This window comes from Prinia subflava, chromosome 17 (assembly GCF_021018805.1).
Source record: "Prinia subflava isolate CZ2003 ecotype Zambia chromosome 17, Cam_Psub_1.2, whole genome shotgun sequence".
Taxonomy (NCBI): domain Eukaryota; kingdom Metazoa; phylum Chordata; class Aves; order Passeriformes; family Cisticolidae; genus Prinia; species Prinia subflava.
Window position 1 is genome coordinate 14,045,904 of NC_086263.1, and position 16,873 is coordinate 14,062,776.

Sequence of the window (16,873 nt, forward strand, 5' to 3'; positions counted from 1 at the left end):
CCACCCGTCCCCTCCCTGCTGCCGGCGACAGGGGAATGTGACAAGCTGGCACTGGGAGAAGGCATGAAAGCGATGTGATCCGCCGCAGCTCCTGAGCCGAGAACCTGGGGAGATCCAGTTACAGCGGCAGGGTTAGAACAAAAGAGATTTGCCTCCGGGATCAATTCCTCTCCATTTTCCGGGCCGTGCACGTGTGTGTGCGTGGAAAGGCCTCGGTCGGTCTCCGGTGCTGAGCCCGACGGCTCTGCTGCACCGGCAGCCTGGGGCCCGGCTCAGCACCAGGGCTCTGACGCTCCGAAATGTTTCTTTTTCCCAAAACAGGGAGGGCAGGGTAATCCCCTGGGACAGGCCTAGAAATAGCAAGGCCAGGCTGGGCGTTGCAATGCTTGGAAATCAGGAGCAGGCTGGGCAGCTGGAGCTCCCAGCCTTTGCCCTGCCAAGGGCTGAGCTCTGGCTTGGCATGTCAGACCACCCCTGGTCCCCATGGTTTACTCCCAAGGCATTTCCAGTTGATGCCTCCTCCCCTCCATCACAAGGCTGGCCAGCGTGCAAAACCCCAAACCCCCAAAAGCCTTTTCTGCCCCATAATGACCGTGCCAACAGCACGTTATCCGAGATGCCTTTAACCCACGGCCGTGGTGGGAATCATGAGCCTTTCATGTGTGCTGCAGAACCGGCTCAAGGAATCAGCAGGATCCTGCACCCTGGGATGCCTGTCGCTCATTTGAGGGGGGGTTGGGTGGCTTATTTGGGGGTGGGGTTGTTTTGGCATATTGCCTTCTCCCAAATGCCGCCAGGGATGAGCCGTGGAGAGCACAGATGTGCATCCCGAGCATACCACAACAAGGTTCCTGATTTAAGGACTGTGATTAACCTCTTTCCGACAGTTGCTAACCAGGTGCAGGATTGTAACGGGAAGAGGAGAAAGCTCAGTGAAAACAGCCACTTTTCCTCCATCACCTGGAAATGCACACAGATGCCATTTTCTGCCTGGAAATCAGGCAGATTTTAGGATTTATAATGGGTGCAGGGACACCTTGTTTGTGTCAGTACTGACCTGTAGCTGCTCCCCGGAGCCTGTCTCCTCCTTTCCTGCTTGGGATCCCACAAACAAGGCATCAATGGCGAGTGAATCCAGCACAAGGCATGCTGGCATTTGGGATCATGGGCAATGGACTGAGCCCCACTTGGGGCTGTTCTTGCAGGGGTGCTAACAGGAAACCAGGCAGAAAATCACCCTGTGTTTGCCCACTCCCGAGTTTCCTGGGATCTTGCTCTTTGAAACACTGGGTATCCAGAGGGGAAGTGGTATTTCACAGTTAGGCATGAAAAGGGGAACCATTGCAGCTTGTGTTTTGCAGGCAAGAGTTAAACCAGGAGCTGCCAAAGTTGCTCATTTTCAGGAAATCTGGTATCCGTGGGATTCAGGGCTGCTCTGGCCAGCACTACAAAAGCTGGAGAGGGACTCTTTCCAAGGGCATGGAGTAACAGGACAAGGGGGAATGGCTTCACATCGACAGTGGGCAGGGATAGATTGGATATTAGGAAGAAATTCTTCCTTGTGAGGGTGGTGAGGCCCTGGCACAGAGAAGCTGTGAATGCCCCATCCCTTGAAGTGTCCAAGGCCAGATTAGAAGGGGCTTGGAGCAGCCTGGTCCAGTGGAAGGTGTTCCTGCCCATGGCAGGGGGTTGGAATGAGATGGGCTTTTAATCCCAAACCATTCTGGGATTCTGTGACTGTCACTGGCCGGGTTTGGGTTTCGTGTTTGTCACTCACAAATGCTGTATCTCATCCCAAATACCCCTCTGACATCATGGTGGGTTTCAGATCAGCTCTGGAGTTCCCTGTGGGCTGGTTGAGTGCTGTGGTGTGTGCTCATGGATCACCTGCTGCACCTTGTTTTTTGGAGAGCCACACTCTTCCTGCTTTTCCAGCCCTTGGCTGGATGGTTTTAGGACTCCCTCATTGTACCTCCTCCCCTTTCCATCCCCCCATCTCTTAACTGCAGATCCCTGTATTTCTTCCCAAGGAAGAGGTTGCAGTCTGTGTTTGACACTGGGGCTCCAAACACTTTGCAGAGTCAAGAGCTGTTCCTTGAGGGACCAGCAGGGAGAGAGAGGGATGGGGGCCTGGGCAAGAGGGCATCCCCCCAAAGTTGGTGAGTAGAAAATAGGTTTGGGAAATCTGAAGAGACAGAAAAAATGATTAAAAACAATTAACAGCTGCTCCAACCAAGGATTTAACCTGAAACCAAAGCCTTAGGGAGGGAGGAAATGAAGTGGCGTACGATTGTTATTTTATTGCTTAATATTTTTATTTTTTTTTTAAATATGATATGCTAAATGCAAATAAGCATTTGTACTGAGCAAGAGAGGGAGGGGATGGAAGACATGCCGGGAAAAGTGAGTGGGATCTAGGTTTTGCATCGTTCGCTGAATTACTGGCAGGTCTTTTGTAACATCTGTTAAAAATAAAACAAACATTCATTTCCATTTCTCACTGCCTGAGATGGCTCCTGCAAAAAAATTTCAACCTGTCCAGGAATTTGTCTTGAAACTTGCCCTCCCTCTCCTCACGCCTCCTCTTCTCCAGGGGAGATTTCCTTCCTGGACTTCCCAGGGGCTCCATTAGCCCCACATTAAAGCCTTTCTACTTTGCTCTAAAACTCTCCATCGAAGTAAAAGGAATTCTAATAAACCACTGGGAAGACTCTGCTATTCACTCTTTCCATGGAAACACGGCGCTGCCTCGGAGCAGAGCTCCTCTCGACGGAGCCTGGGTCACGGCAGGAGGAGACCAAGGAGGGATGCAGAGATGGTTTCCATTATAAGAGACCTTTTGAGAGAAATAATCGCTGCTCTCCCACCAAGGAAAGCCTTCGAGGTGTCAGGGGCCTCTGCACGGCACGGGAGCAGGGCCGGCCTCGGAGGGGGTGGTGGTGGGAAGTGGGATGTGCTGGGCGCTGAGAAACTCATTAAAACATCTGATTAGTGGAAATTAAGGCGCCCGGGACTGATTCCTCCCTCCCAGTGGGAGGGATGAGTCCAGGAGGGTGGATGGACCTGGTGCTGCAGGAAGAGGCTACACAAAGGGGCTCAAGGCTGGGGACATGGGGTATGGGGAGGGCAGGGGTCACAGGAGGACAGTGGTGGCTCCACGCCCAAGGCTGGGCTGCAGGGACCAAACATCACACCACAAAAATACATTTTTCAAGGCCAAAGAAAGCCTGTTTGCTCAGGGAGGGGATTTCTGGCTGTTCCCTGGGTCCCAGATGGGAGCTGGACGAGGAGGTCAGTGCATGGATCCCTACCTAAAGCCACTGTGATATAATTAATTTTCAGCCTCCTCGCAGGCACAGTCATCCCGAGTGTTGCTGTTCTGACACCGCGCTGCAAGATGAAGGATTTTATTTTTTTTTTTTAAGCGTGAGGAAGCTCGTTAGAAATAGCCCGAAGGGCAAAGTTAGGAAATGAAAATCCATCGGATCCGCTCGAAGCCGATGCACGGAGCTTGATGAGAGCTGGGGCAGGGCTGCTGCTCCCTGCCTGCCAGGAGCCACTGCACGTGTGGGGCTTGTGGCACCCGGGCCAGGGGAAGAAAGCAATCCATTGGGGTGGTTGGGAGTGGGGCTGAGGGAAAATCCAACAGGAAGAGGGATGAAAGAAAGATGAATGAGAAAAAGCCAGCTGAGAGCATCCCCTGTAGGTACTGGGGAGGTCCTTGGGCCCTGGATTGGCCACTCATGTCAGGGCTGGATGAAAGGGGAGCCTGGTGGGGAAAAGCTCAGTTTTCTCAGGATGCCTTATCATTTAGGTCGAAGCAGTGAGACACCGAGGGAGCCAAGGGAGCCAGAGTGCCTTTGTTTTAGCAGCTCCAGAAATAACATTGCTATGAGTCATTATTTTTTAGCCTCTCTGGGGCAGGAGGTGCAGGGTTACATCCAGGGAAGCCTCCAACTTTGATCAGCAAGGTGAGCCCTGCTCTCATGGCAGGGAAGATGGGAAGAGGCTTTTTGATGCTGGTCCTGCTCTTTTGTGGTAGCTCAGGGTGAGATCTGCTCCAGGATGCTCTGCATCCGGATTTTATCAAGAGGATGGAAACTTCTCCATCTGCACAACTGAGCAGCATCCTCCTCTGTGAGTGAGAAGTTTTAATGAGTAAAGTTAATTGGTGTTATAGGTGGTGGTCTCCCACCCAGGCAGTGGTTGGGCTTAGATAGACATGACCGTGTCACGCAAACAGAGGTGATGTGGGTGTTGACACCTCAGAAATGCTGAGAAGTCATGAAATCAGCCTTTTTGAACCCGTAAATCGTAGGCGCAGAACTGCAAAGGTTCCAGAAAAATAACAGTGTTTAATAACCAAAGTGTTTGGTGGTGATTTAATTTGCATATGGGGCTCTCTAGGGCTTGTGGTTTCAACCTTTCTCCCCACCATGGTGAGGTCAGGGTTGGAGGAGAGCAGGGCTGAGGTCTTCCTGGAATCACACGACTCCTGGAGGTGGGGATTTCAAACAGAACTGGGAAATAACATGGATGGACCAGATTGCTGAATTTATTGGATTGTAGTGTAAAAATAACAAATCCTTTAGTCTTCTGTCAATCCCAGAAGAGAAGCTGGGGGTGACGTCCTTTGGGTCCATCCCACCTTGGCTTTACTGGGGTGGCAGCCACGGCTTGTGATGCCAAACAGTGCCAGGCTCTGCCATGTGAAGGGCAGGGCAGATTGGTGATTACAGGGAATAACACCAAGTCCCTGGAGAGCCATGAGGTCCCAGCTTGATTTGCCATCCTGTAGAGAGTCATGTGTGAAGCTGGAGGTGGCTGGGAGCATATTGTGGTGTATTACCTACAAAAAGCCAGACTGGGTCTGCGATGGGGATGGGGATGAGGATGGGGATGGGGAGGAAAAAGACAGGGGAGATGAGAACAAGCAGTCTGCTTTTGCAGGTGCTGTGTCCCCTTGTGAGGTTTGGTCTGGTTTGCAGCTTGATGCCTCCTATCTCGAGTAATTAACAGGGAAAAGAGAGGGCCTGGTTATCCATCCTTCAAGAGCAAGGGGTTGAATTGAAAGGCAGCGCCTTGGAAGTGGATCAAATAGCTCTCCAGCCCCCCGCGTACGGCTCGGAAACTTGCTGCCGTGCTGCGTTATCAAGGTGAACAGCTTTAGTTCAATTAACGAGAGGCTCGGAGCGGAGTCGTGGGAGGAGGCAGGGCTGGGCGTTCGCTCCCTTCGGGCAGCAGCCGGGGCGCGGAGCTGCAGGGCAGCGATCGCGGCACCGCCGGCGGCAGGGCACGGGTGGCCCGGTGTGCCAGGGCCACCACAGCTCTGCGCCCCTTGGCGAGGGGACCAGCTCCCCCTCCTCGCCTCTGCGACGGGGTTTTAGTTACCCCTGGGAAAAATCAGTGTGTGTGGAAGGGTCGCTCTTTGTTACCACCTCCCTTTCCCCCTCGTGCTGACAATAATAAGCGTCCCCAGGATCAATCGCTCGCAGCGATGGGTTGCCCTCGGCTCACCGTGCACCTCACACATCCCCGCAGATGATGGTGCCGGGAGCCCGCGGATTTTTCCTGCCGGTCGCTGCCTGGGCTGCAGCTGGCTCCGGCACGCAGAAAGCTGCAGGTGTGATTTGTTCATTTGCCTCCACCTCCCCCCTCGCTTCCCCCCCGCGCTGCCTCCCTCCTGCTCTGCTTCCCTGCCGAGCCCACCTAGCTCATCCCACCCAGCTCATCGCGGCGGCCAGACCCGCATCCCGCCCTGCGCCGACTCCGGCATCTCCCCGGTGCAGTGCTGGCGGAGGGTTGGGATGGCTGGGGCTGGAGAGAGGGTGTGTGTGTGGAGGGGAGGGCACGGGGGGGTTAAGCTGATCCTACGAGGTTGGAAGAGGGAAAAAAAAAAATCAAAACTATAAAGAAAGCAGCAGCCTCCTCCTTTTCCCTCTCCCCCGCTCCAGAGGATTAAGCCTACAAAAAAAAAAAAAAAAAAGGAAAAAAAAAAAAAAAAGAGAGAGAGAAAAAAATGTCTGCAGCTTTCTGTTGACCCTGCATGATGGCATTTTTGCGCTCTGTGTGCTGCCTCTGCTGATTGCTATTCCTGGCACAAACACACACACACGCGCACACACACACACGCAGCCCCAGCACGGCTCACACGGGCACGGCGAGCCCACTCCAAAATACAAAAAAAAAAAAAAAAAAAAAATCCGGAAAAAAAACCCCAAACCCAACCCAAACCGGTGCCGCTCGGTGTCCCTGGCCACCCTGGTCTCTGTCGGGAGAGCTGCCAGCACCCGCTGCCGCTCGCCCTCTCCTCCACCCCACTTCTCACCTCGGTCCCCAGCTCCAGCGAGCACTTTCTGCCGGAGCCGCCCGCAGCCAGAGCCCTCCACCACTCCTACCGCTGGCATTACATTTTCAGGCTGGATGCTATAGGGCCGTTTCTAATTACCTTATATCCCCTAGTGGTCTATGAATAATGGTTAGTGAAGGAGCTCAGAAGGGCTGCTGAGAAGGGAAGCAAAAAAAAAAAAAAAAAAAAAAAAAAAAAAAAGGGAGAATTGTGCTATTTCTCACATTTTTTTTTCTAAGGATCTAATCTGGCTACTGTGCTCTGGAAGAGGAGGAGAGCGAGCCAGCAGGAGAGAGAGGAGAGAGCGAGGACCATCGCAGGTATTGTTGCAAGCTACATCTTTGTGCTTTTTTTTCCTTTTTTGCCTTTTTTTTTTTCCTGAAGCCGCAGCAGAATTGGAAGGGGGGGGTGGCGTGGGGAGGAGGGGGGGCGGGTGAGGGTGTGCGGACAGAGCTTTTTCCGGATTTATTTTTCTCTTGTGCAACTCGTGTGCTGCTGCGATTGAATGGATGCACGGCGCCGGCATCGCGGAGTTTGGGGAGGGAGGGGGGATTGTACGTGCGTGTGTTGTGTGTGTTGTGTGTGTGTTGTGTGTGTGTGTTGTGTGTGTGTTGTGTGTGTGTCCTATTTGCAGCAGCAACGGAGGAGCCGGGGGGTGGCTGTGGGGGGGTTGTTTTGCTTTTCTGGAAGTAATAAAGAAATTTGCAACCGGTCCAAAACCCCTCCTGACTTGCCGATTGATGGGTGTCTGAACAAAGATACAGCTGAGACTTGGGAATGTTTGTGTGCGGAAGGGGTGGATTTCGTTTTGCTTGTCCTGACTCCCTACTTTTGCAAAGTTAAAATAATAATGGGCACGGGGCTGCGAAAGCCTCTGCAGAGGGAAGTCTTCCAGGGGAGGCTTATTTAATTGAGGAGTTATGGATGTGCATGGTTTTATACTTCCAAAAGTTGCGGCGGTGCCGCGGGCGGGCGCCTGGCTCTCCTTGCCGTTGTCTGCACGTGAGAACGCTGACTTGATGGATTTTCTTTCTTTTATTCGGTGGCTGGCGGGGCAGGAAAAAAATGGATCTAGCAGATAACCCAAGGAATCGTGGGGTTTGCACATCTGGCTGCGCCTTTGGAAAGCCCCTCGGTGGGACTTTCACCTCCCGCTCCCTTTCTCCCACGGCAAATTTTGCCTCCAAATCCTCCGTTGACATTAATAAACAAACAAACCAGGGAATAGCCGTGGAGCCCGGTGAGGGGGCTCGGAGTGCTGCCCGGGGGTGGGGAACCGTGTGCTTTTGTTTTAAATAACGAAACGGCGATGATTGAAAACATATGAATAGGATGCAATGCAGAGCGGGTGTGTTACGGGGCGGGGGGGGAAGAGCTGGAAAACTGCTTATACGACAGAAGCAGAGCTTGAATGAGTGTGGTGAGATGAAAGGCGAGGGGTCCGTCCCTCACCCGGCTGCGGGGCTGCGAGGGGGGAGCGATTCCCAAAGGCAGAGGAATGATCTCGGGGTGGGGAAGCTCACTGGGGAAAAAAAAAAAATTAAAAAAAAAACCCCAACAAACCTGAAGTATGTGGTTATATCCCGTCCAACTTCGCCGGTTGCGGCGTTAATGGAGCTAATTGTCCTCAAAAATAATAAAACCTGGGGGAAATATGCCTGTGTGTGGATGGGGGCAGATGTGTGGGGAGCAGAATGGGTCCTGGAACCCCACCGGCCCCCCCAAAAGGTGGGGGACACCGGGGTGCTATCGGAACGTGGCCAGATTGTGTTTATTTGGGCGGAAATAAAGATGGAGCAACTGCCCTGGGGAAGGCTGTAATCCCCCAGGGAAAGGCTCCGAAACCGCGCCGGTGCTGCCCTTCTCTGCCTGCCCTTCGCTGCCTGCCCTGCCTGGCCTTGCTTTTGTGTTTGTTTGCTTCTGAGGAGGGGGGAGAAGGGAGCCGGGGGGTGCTGCGAAGGCGGGGAGAAGCCGTGAGGGCGGAGAGCCGATTTAAATTGGACTTAATGGATTCCCAGGGCAGCTCTTTTAGATGAAAGTCAAAATAAGAGCCAAAGTGAATCTCAGCAGACCTGTCTGTTGCATTAGAGATGCAGCCCTTCCTCTCCCTCCCTCCCTTTATTCTTTAAAAGAGAGGGGGGAAAAAAGTGTTATCCGTACGGAAGACGGCGTGGAGTTTCTCATTCCTATAATGCGAGCTCTAATTGAAGAACTTGCAGCCTCTTGGGAGAGTCTTTACTGATCGCTGCTTTTGTTATTCATGCCGCGCTCTGTTTTCGTGGGATTTTTTTGGGGGGCTGGTGCGAGTCTGGCTGCGCCGGGTGTGATGCTGTGTCCCCCCCAGGCTGGCTGTGTGGGCTGAGGGCAGGTAGGACCCGCTGGTCCCCTCCTCAGGGGTCACACCGGGCTCCCCCGGGTAGGTTGTGCTGTGCTGGAGGAGGAGATGAGCAGCTGGGAACCCCCTGGGAGCTGTCGGGGTGAGATGCTGCAGTCTGGCTGCGGGTGGCTCTCGTCCTCACAGGACCCCCTGGGACAGGGGGTGGATCCTGGCCAGCGTGGCACATGGGAATGGGAGCAAGGCAGGGCTTCTGCCTCTTGCCTGTGCTCACTGCAATGATTTCGGGGTGCTGTGACAGCTCTCCTGTCCCACCGGGGTCTGCAGTGTCACCTGGAGGGGACAGGTGTTGTGCCAAAGCCACGTGGATGCTCTGCCCACCAGGGGTGAGGAGCAGGACACAGGCACTGAGCCTGCAGGACCTGTGCTGGGCGGGTTTCCCTCCTCTCCTGCCTTTTCTGTTGCTCAGGGATTCAGGACAGGGGTGCACAGGGAGACTTGGCAGATGCAGCTCTCCCCTTCAGAGGTCTCATCACCCCCACTTCCCCTCCCAGCTCTCTTGGGTGGCCAGAGGAGGTGGTGGCTGTCCCCAAGCCCTTGTCCCCACAAGGTCCCATGGTGATGGACTGGTTTGATGCCGCCAAAAGCTCCTGGGGGGCAGGTCCTTGTTGTCCCTGTGTCCCTTTCCCAGCCTTGGGCACCCATTTGAACTACACTTGAGCTCTGCATGGATGAAAACAAGAGCCACAAGCCCCAGGGCTGCTGTCAGTGGCATTTGGTGGCTGTGGGGTGAGTGTGGCTGGGGAGGAGGATGTGTGAGCAGGATGGAGCTCTGGCAGCCCATCGGCTTAGCACGGAGGCAAAGCAGTTAACCTGGACATCTGATCTCCCCGGGAATTGTGTATTGACCCTGACAGCGATGCATCAGGAGCGACAGCCTCTCCATCATCGATCCCTCTCCTCCCATCACCAGGTGTCGACACCGACAGTCGTGGAGCCAGCTTTAATTTCAGGCCTCTGGCTCCAGCACGTAACACTTAGCCACGGTCCCAAGGTGCCACCAGGCTTTGCAAACAAACGCCTCCACAGGCAGGTGACCGTCCCCATTTTGTGGCAGGGATGGCACTTGCTGTGAGTGGCCAGCTGAGCTGGGGACAGGGCTGACAGAGGACCATCACAGGGCCATTGGGCAGGGTGACATCGCAGCCTTTGATGGGGGATTCAGGGACCCCCTGGAGTTCCTGTTTTGCCAGTCTTTGCTAGGAAAACCCTCTGATCTGGTTCCCTTGTGCCATCAGTGTTGAACAGCGGAGGACCAAGCTGGGGTGTCCCCGTCCTTTTGCAGCCTCTTCTGGGTGACCTCATCTGGCCTGGATGTGTCTTGGCTTCCCCACCTCTAAAATGGCCACTGCCAAACCTGCTGGGTGATCAGGTGTGTGTGTCACCCCACAGAGACCTGCTGGGCAGCCTGCTGGGTTCCTTGGGTGCCTTGATTTTGGGCAGGACGCCGGCACTGGCCGCCTGGCACATCGCCTCTCCTCCTTCCCAGCATCTTGAGATTTCCGAGACGCACGCAGCCAAGCCGAGGCTGAAAAAGCTGCTTGTGGTTCAAGAGCATCTCCTCGACGGAGGAGAGAGGGAGGCTTTTCATTCCTCCTTTTCTTTTGGAGCTATCCAAGCTCCCCTCACCAGTGCAGGGGCTCTTCCCACTCCCCCCTGCAAGGGAACGTTAAAAGCCAGGGGCAGCGGATATCTTGACACCCCGTCAATCCGAGCCTTTTACAGCAGCAGTCTCTGAAGGCTGGCACTGCTGCACAGAAGAAAACAAGTGAGAAGAGGGGGGGAGGCGAGAGCAAGCCTTTGCAGCCTGCAATCGATAATTGTGGTGTCACTCACTGCCTTGGAAGTTCCCGCATCCCCACGGTCGCTGGTGGGGAGAGAAGGGGAGGGTGAGAGCTGGGCTCTGCCCCGCCAGCACCGGGCACGGGGCAGGGAGGATGGCGGAGGGCAAGAGCCCAGCCCCGAGCAGGAGCCTCCCGCTGCATTACTCACCACTTGATGTAGCTTGAACCTTTCAACTCCCTCCCCCTGGGGATGGAGCGGGCTGGGCAGAAGGTGTTGACGGAAAACGCTTTCCTTTCTTAGCTTTGAGGGTTTTTATTCCCCTTTCCTTCTTTTTTTTTTTTCTTCCCCACCTCTCTCTATGTGCGTTTTGGGCTTTAATAATCCCCCCAAAATATAAAAGAAACCCAAAAAAAAAACCCCAATCCAGCTCCCCCTCATGTGTGTCTCCGTCTTAGCAAAAGCCGAGGCAAAAGATCAAGGAATTCTTCCTTTTGTGCAGCTTTCAAGACCAAAGATGTGCCGGTGAAAAGGGGAGGCTCAGAGTACCAGGCACACACAAGTGTTAAAGGAGAGGCTTCCCTTTTGTCTCCAAGGCAATCAGCCGGTGAAGGGATCCACAAATTAATTAAAAATTGCTCTGTCTTGATTGAGTTATTCCTGCTCGCATCCCACCTGCCTATCAAAAGACTGGGAATGGCAGGAGGAAATTCCTATTTCTTTCCCAAACAGCTCAGACACGTACCACGGTCTGTCTCGCTTGCCTTTTATCCCAGGCAGCAAAGGAAATAAAAAAAAGAAAGGGCTGGCGCGGTATCCAAAGAGATCTCTCCCGGAGGATGCGTCCCCTCTCCTGCGCTAACAAATGCTGCGGTATTTGGACGATTTGGAAGAAAAATGAGCAGATTTACGTGTCAGGCATGGGCCAAATTGTAGTTGTAACTCCACAAAGTTGATGGAGATCCATCGGAGATTAATTTGGCCCCAGGTCTGGCGCTTGCTCCGCAGGGAATAGGCTGGATCTCTGCCTTGGTTGAAACAAGAGGTATTCAAATGGGTTTGTTGTGGCTGTGCTATGCCCAAGTGGTAGAGCCGAGCAAAAATCCCAACTGGTTGTATCCCCGGTGCCAAAGCGCCATAAATACACCTCGAGCTGTCAAGTCCTGCACAGTTTCTACTGCATTTACCACTGAGAACGCTTTAAGGGGGTAGATTTATCTGCAGGGGCTGTACACAAGTCTCCCTGTACGCTTTGCTGAGAGGCTTGAACTCCATCCCGGTGTCCTGATGGGGGAAGCCTTTCTCCCCTCCTGTTTATGGGATTTCCACCCAAACCGAGCCTGCGCCGGAGCTCAGCGTGAGCCCCAGAGAGCCCAGCCCTCCCTTCACTGGGCTCAGGCTCTGGTTTGGGAGGGCATCATCAGTCAGTGCCTCTGAGCAGGATTCAGGGGGGGTGGTTTGCTGCTTTGCAGTCAGACCTTGCTTCCTCCGCTTTTATTGTCATCTCCGCTCTTAGTCACCGCTCGATGCCTCACCAGAGGACACTGCTCCTGCTGCATTTATGGCAGCCACTAAAATTGGCTGCTCCAACAGGGAGGGACACAGAGCATCAGGGAGGCTCTGCCCAGCTCCCTTATGCTCCTTGGCGTCATGTGGGGAGCGTAGGGGAGCTGCAGGGCAAGGTCTGTCCCCAAATGGGTCCCCTGTGCCGAGGATGGACCTGCAGCCCCGCTGGGTCCCTCCAGCTGATGCGTGAGGGAATATGGGAGCAGTGCTGGAAAGGAGCAGCAGCGGCCACGTTCTCAGGTGGAGATGGCTGGCGTGTAAATGAAAATGAGATGCTCGATAAAGTAGGAAAGCATAATTAAAAACGTTCACGGCTGCTGGCTCGCAAAGCGTGGGCACTCGGTGATCCAGCGAGGCACAACCGTCCCCCCTCCTCAAACCCCACGGCTCTCAGCCCGCCTAGTCCTGTAATGGTGTGTCCTTCACATGCCTGTCGCTACATGATCTATAGAACAGGGCTGGCCTCTCGTACCACTGCCTTCCACCAGGCCAGTGACTGGATTCTCCAGAGGAGACTCTAGTCCTATCATAGCATGTCCTTCACCGTGACTGCTGCTGCACAGAGACACGGCAGCGCGGGGCTCTAATACCTTGTAATTCACTGTGACTGCTGTGGCAGGACCTGCACCGTGCTGTGCTGCCGCAGCCCTTCAGACCCCTTGGCTTTTGCATCTGCTCTTGGGCTTTAGAGCAAGGGCTGGATGGGAGGGGACATTTGGCAGGGGGACCTTGGAGGTTTCCCAGGTTTGGAGCCTGGTCCCTGGCTCCTGTGGGCCTGGGATGTGCTGAGGATCTCTGGGGCACGGTCCCATCCTGCCTCCTGGGTGGTTTAAAGGAGGCAGTGCTGGGGGACAAGTCCTGCTTTGGCAGGGGAGAAATCCCTGAGTGTGCCAGGGTGAGAAATGGCCCTGGGATGCAGGGAAAGCATCCTTCCTCTGGGTGGTTTGGGCATCATAATAAATGTCAATATCTCTGCACACACAAAGGAGAAGGGGGCATTTGGCTACCGAGTGCGTTTGTTCCAGGAGCTGATTTACTTTGAAGACTTAAAGGGTTCTCTGATGCTTCCCTCTTTGCTGGTTAACCCTGCTCCTTTGCCAGTTAAATAGAAATGCAGCTGCCATCAATAAGGCCCTTCTGGAGGCTGTTCCATGGATGTTGCCACACTGCTCCCAGTGCTGTGCTGGACATTGCTCCCTCTTCCATTGATCTGGTTTAGCTCCTCCATGGGCAGGAGGCAGCTGCACCCCTGAGCTTTTGCTGCCCTGGTAAAGTGAAGATCCCTGTGAGGGGTGAGGGTTTTACAGCCAGGTGATGGAGTTCCCAGTGCTCACAGCATCCCCTTGGAGCCATGCTGTGCACAGAACAGGGTGTGGGTGACCATGGCTCAGCCAGGAATCAGATTTGGAATTGTTGCTTTGTGTTGCTGGGTTTTCTTTGGAGGGGAGGCTTTGGAAAGCCTGGAAGTTGGAGCCTGTAAAAAGAGTGAGAATGTCTTGTCAGGGCTCCCAGGATGGGAAAAGAGCATGTTTGGTGATGAGATGGATGAGGGAGCAAATTTTGGGAGCTAGTGCTTCCCTGCAGCATGATGCTGGGCTTGTTTTCCAAAAAAACAGGAGTTGGCATCTCCTGTTTTGCTTCCATACAAATCATCAGCATTGTTGTTGCTCCTGCTTAGACGGAGGAAGGAGGAATTTGGCCCAGTGGCTTTTTTTCCTCCTGCTTCCCCCAGCAGCCTAGGCTACAGATCTGCAAACAGCTGTAAGGAGAGCAGAGATCATTAGCTGGCAGGATCAGATGAGATAGTTTCTTAAAAGGATTGTCTGATTTCTCTATTGATCAGCCTGATTTAAAAGGGGGAGTTGGGTCAGAGGGCATAAATTATCATTGAAGGAGGGGTGAAGGCCTCAAAGGCTGTGCTGCACTTAGCTGCAGTGCTGAGGAATGTGTCTCTCGGCGGGGACGTGCAGAGCTGAGCGCCGTGGCTGCCGGCCAAGCTGGGTCTCCTCTACGCTGAACTGGGAACTGAGTCAAGGGAAGTGCATTTAAACTTGGGTAAAGAGCCTCTCTCTCTTTGCCAAACTGGTTTCTTCAGCCCCTGCTGTTTGGGGTCAGAGGGGGGTGGGCTGCAGCGTGTGGCCCCGGGTGAGGTTTGGGGTGAGGCGGTGGGTTGGGGTCACTGTGGGGTCCTGCTGGCGCTGAGCTCCCTCCCTCCCTCCCTGAAGAGAGGATGCTGTCACCCTGCAGGGACCTGCGACCTCTCCCTGGCTTTCCCCAGGCTCCCTGTGTGGTCTCCAGCAAGATGTTGAACCACGGGAGGTTTCTGCCTCCCTGGCTGTAAAATGAAGCTAATCTGCAACCTGAGGTTGCTGCTTTCCCTGTCCTTGTGATCGCTGCCCAGGGCTCCTGCATCTCCTGCCACTGGAGTCACGGGACCTGCAGGCTTTGCAGTGGCCCCCCAGCTCTGGGTTATGGGAAGGGGAATGGGAGAACATCCAGGGAAAATAAGACACCATCCACGTTGATGGCAGAGGGGCTGGTTTTGGGGACATGGCACGTCTTCCACAGCAGCTTGTTCTGCTGGAATGTGTATCCTTGTTAATTCTTCCCTCATTCTCATCCATCCTCACAATGGAGGAGCCTTTTGTGCCTAGGTCAGTGCCCCATCTCTACCTTCTCCCAGGGTTTGCATCTCCCACAGCTCTCTGGGGCAGGACTGTGGGGATCTGCAATGGGGTTGTGTCACCCCAACAGGGCATGAGCTGGAGCCAGGACTGGCTGTCTTGACAGAGAAAGCTGCAGGAGCACTTGCAGGGTGCCAGATCATCCTCTGATTGGGGTTTGTGCCCTTTCCAACCCCAGTGGAGCTTGTTCCTCTTATTTCTGGCTGTGCTGAAATAAAACAGTGCAGAAGTGTGATTTCTGGAGCTGTGGACAGGTCTGAGGTGGCCCAGTGAGCGCTTGGCTGGGGCACCTGCCTGGGGCAGTGCCGTGGGGGAGGCTGACACAGCCACACTGCTGGTGTCCCCAGGCTGGGGACATCTCAAACTGGGTCCATCTGCCCTTTCCCAATGCTGTTCCACAGCTAGAGGTGCAGCCAAGGCTGCTGCCTGCCCCGGTGCTGTCCCTCCTCTTGTTCCTGCCCTTCTGCATAGAATCCTTGAATCACAGAATGATTAAGGTTGGGAAACCCCTCTAAGACCATCAAGTCCAACCATTAACCCAACACTGCCAAGCCCACCACCAAACCATGTTCCCAGGTGCCACATCCACACATTTTTTGAATACTTCCATGATGGATGAACGCTCCACCAGTACCCTGGGAAGCCTGTTCTGATGCCTGACCACCCTTTTGGTGAAGACATTTTTCCTAATATCAAACTTCAGCTGCCCCTGGCTCAACTTGAGACCATTTCCCCTTGTCCTATTGTTACCTGGAGCAGAGCCTGACCCCCACCTGGCTGCACCTTTCTGTCAGGGACATGTGGAGAGTGAGAAGTTTTCCCCTGAGCCTCCTTTTCTCCAGACTGAACCCCCCCAGCTCCCTCAGCCGCTCCTTGTGCTCCAGGTCCTTCCCCAGCTTCTGGACACGCTCCAGCAGTTCAGCATCTTCCTTGGAGCGAGGGGAGCATCCCCATGTGCCCCATCCCTGTGCACAGGGGCTGCTGGGGACAGCAGTGTGGTGGTTCCCCATGACGCGTGCCTTGGAAGGAGATGAGCCAAGCCATTATCACGGATCCCTTCTGCCAGGTGGAGAGCAGGGAACCAGCATCCCGGCCCAGGGCACGGCTGGGAGCAGGCAGAGGCTTCCAAGGCTGAGCCAGGGCAGCAGGGGCTCGCAGCAGCCCCACTCCCACTGAGGAAGAGAGCAGCTCCTCCAAGCATCCACCAGCACCGGCCTCCCGGCATGGCTGTGGGGGCATTATCCTGGAAATGTCATCGGAATGCCAGCCCGCCGGTGAGCGCCAGGACGTGGCAGGAGGCGGTGACTCGGCTTGCCGGCATTGGCTACCATTTTAGAGGAAATGTGGAGCGGCGGGTAATTATTTCTCGTTCTTAATTGAAATTTCAGCCTCAGTGGTTCGCGGGAGCGGGCGGGAGCAGGAGCACAGGCGAGCGTGACACGAACGCGGGGCTCGCTGTGGGATGAGAGAGAGCACGAGTGAGCTGAGCCTGTGGGGTGGCAAAGCATCTCCCAGCTCCCAGCAGCACTCCAGGGAAGGAATTCCCATAGCCCACAGCATGGCCTGCTCACGGCTGCGAAATAAAACCAACCCCCAGAACACCAAGGTTTTAATTTTTTTCCTTTTTTTGAAGCGGGGGAGGATGCTTTATTGTTTCTTTATTCCCGTATTTCTGTTTTGCTTCGGATGAAGGGCCAATTAACTGGAATTAGGCGCTGCAGCCTGGCACCCCGCGTCGGCTCGGAGCAATCAGGTGTAGCGCAGCATGGCTGATGAGAGCCAATCAAGATGTATAAATGAGGTGTTGACATTCAAACAGCAGGTACCCGCGCCGCCCGGCCGCCGCCGCGCCTGCGCCGGGCACGGGCAAGGACCAGAGCCTGGCTCTGCTTTGGCTCCAGAGCACTCTGTGTTAACAGCCACGGTGGGCACGCACTGAGCTGCCCGTGCTGGGGGCAGTGGGTGTGAGGGGGAGTAGTGCCCACCCCTGTTTGCTGGCAGTGCCCGGTGCTGACACATCCCCTGGTCAAGGCCCTCAGCGCTGCTCCAGGGTGGGCAGCCAAGCAAAATACTGTTACTGTGGAGAAACTGAGGCAC

At 54.6% G+C, this 16,873-nt stretch overlaps 1 protein-coding gene across 2 annotated transcripts in view; it reads left to right on the forward strand.

The window, feature by feature from the left end:
- Positions 1-16,873, forward strand: part of RAI1 (retinoic acid induced 1) — a 72,773-nt gene that overhangs the window by 28,994 nt on the left and 26,906 nt on the right. For both annotated transcript variants that reach the window (XM_063414752.1, XM_063414753.1), the window contains exon 2: positions 6,589-6,669. The gene's annotated coding sequence lies outside the window, so the exon portion shown is untranslated. The remainder of the gene's footprint in view (positions 1-6,588; positions 6,670-16,873) is intronic.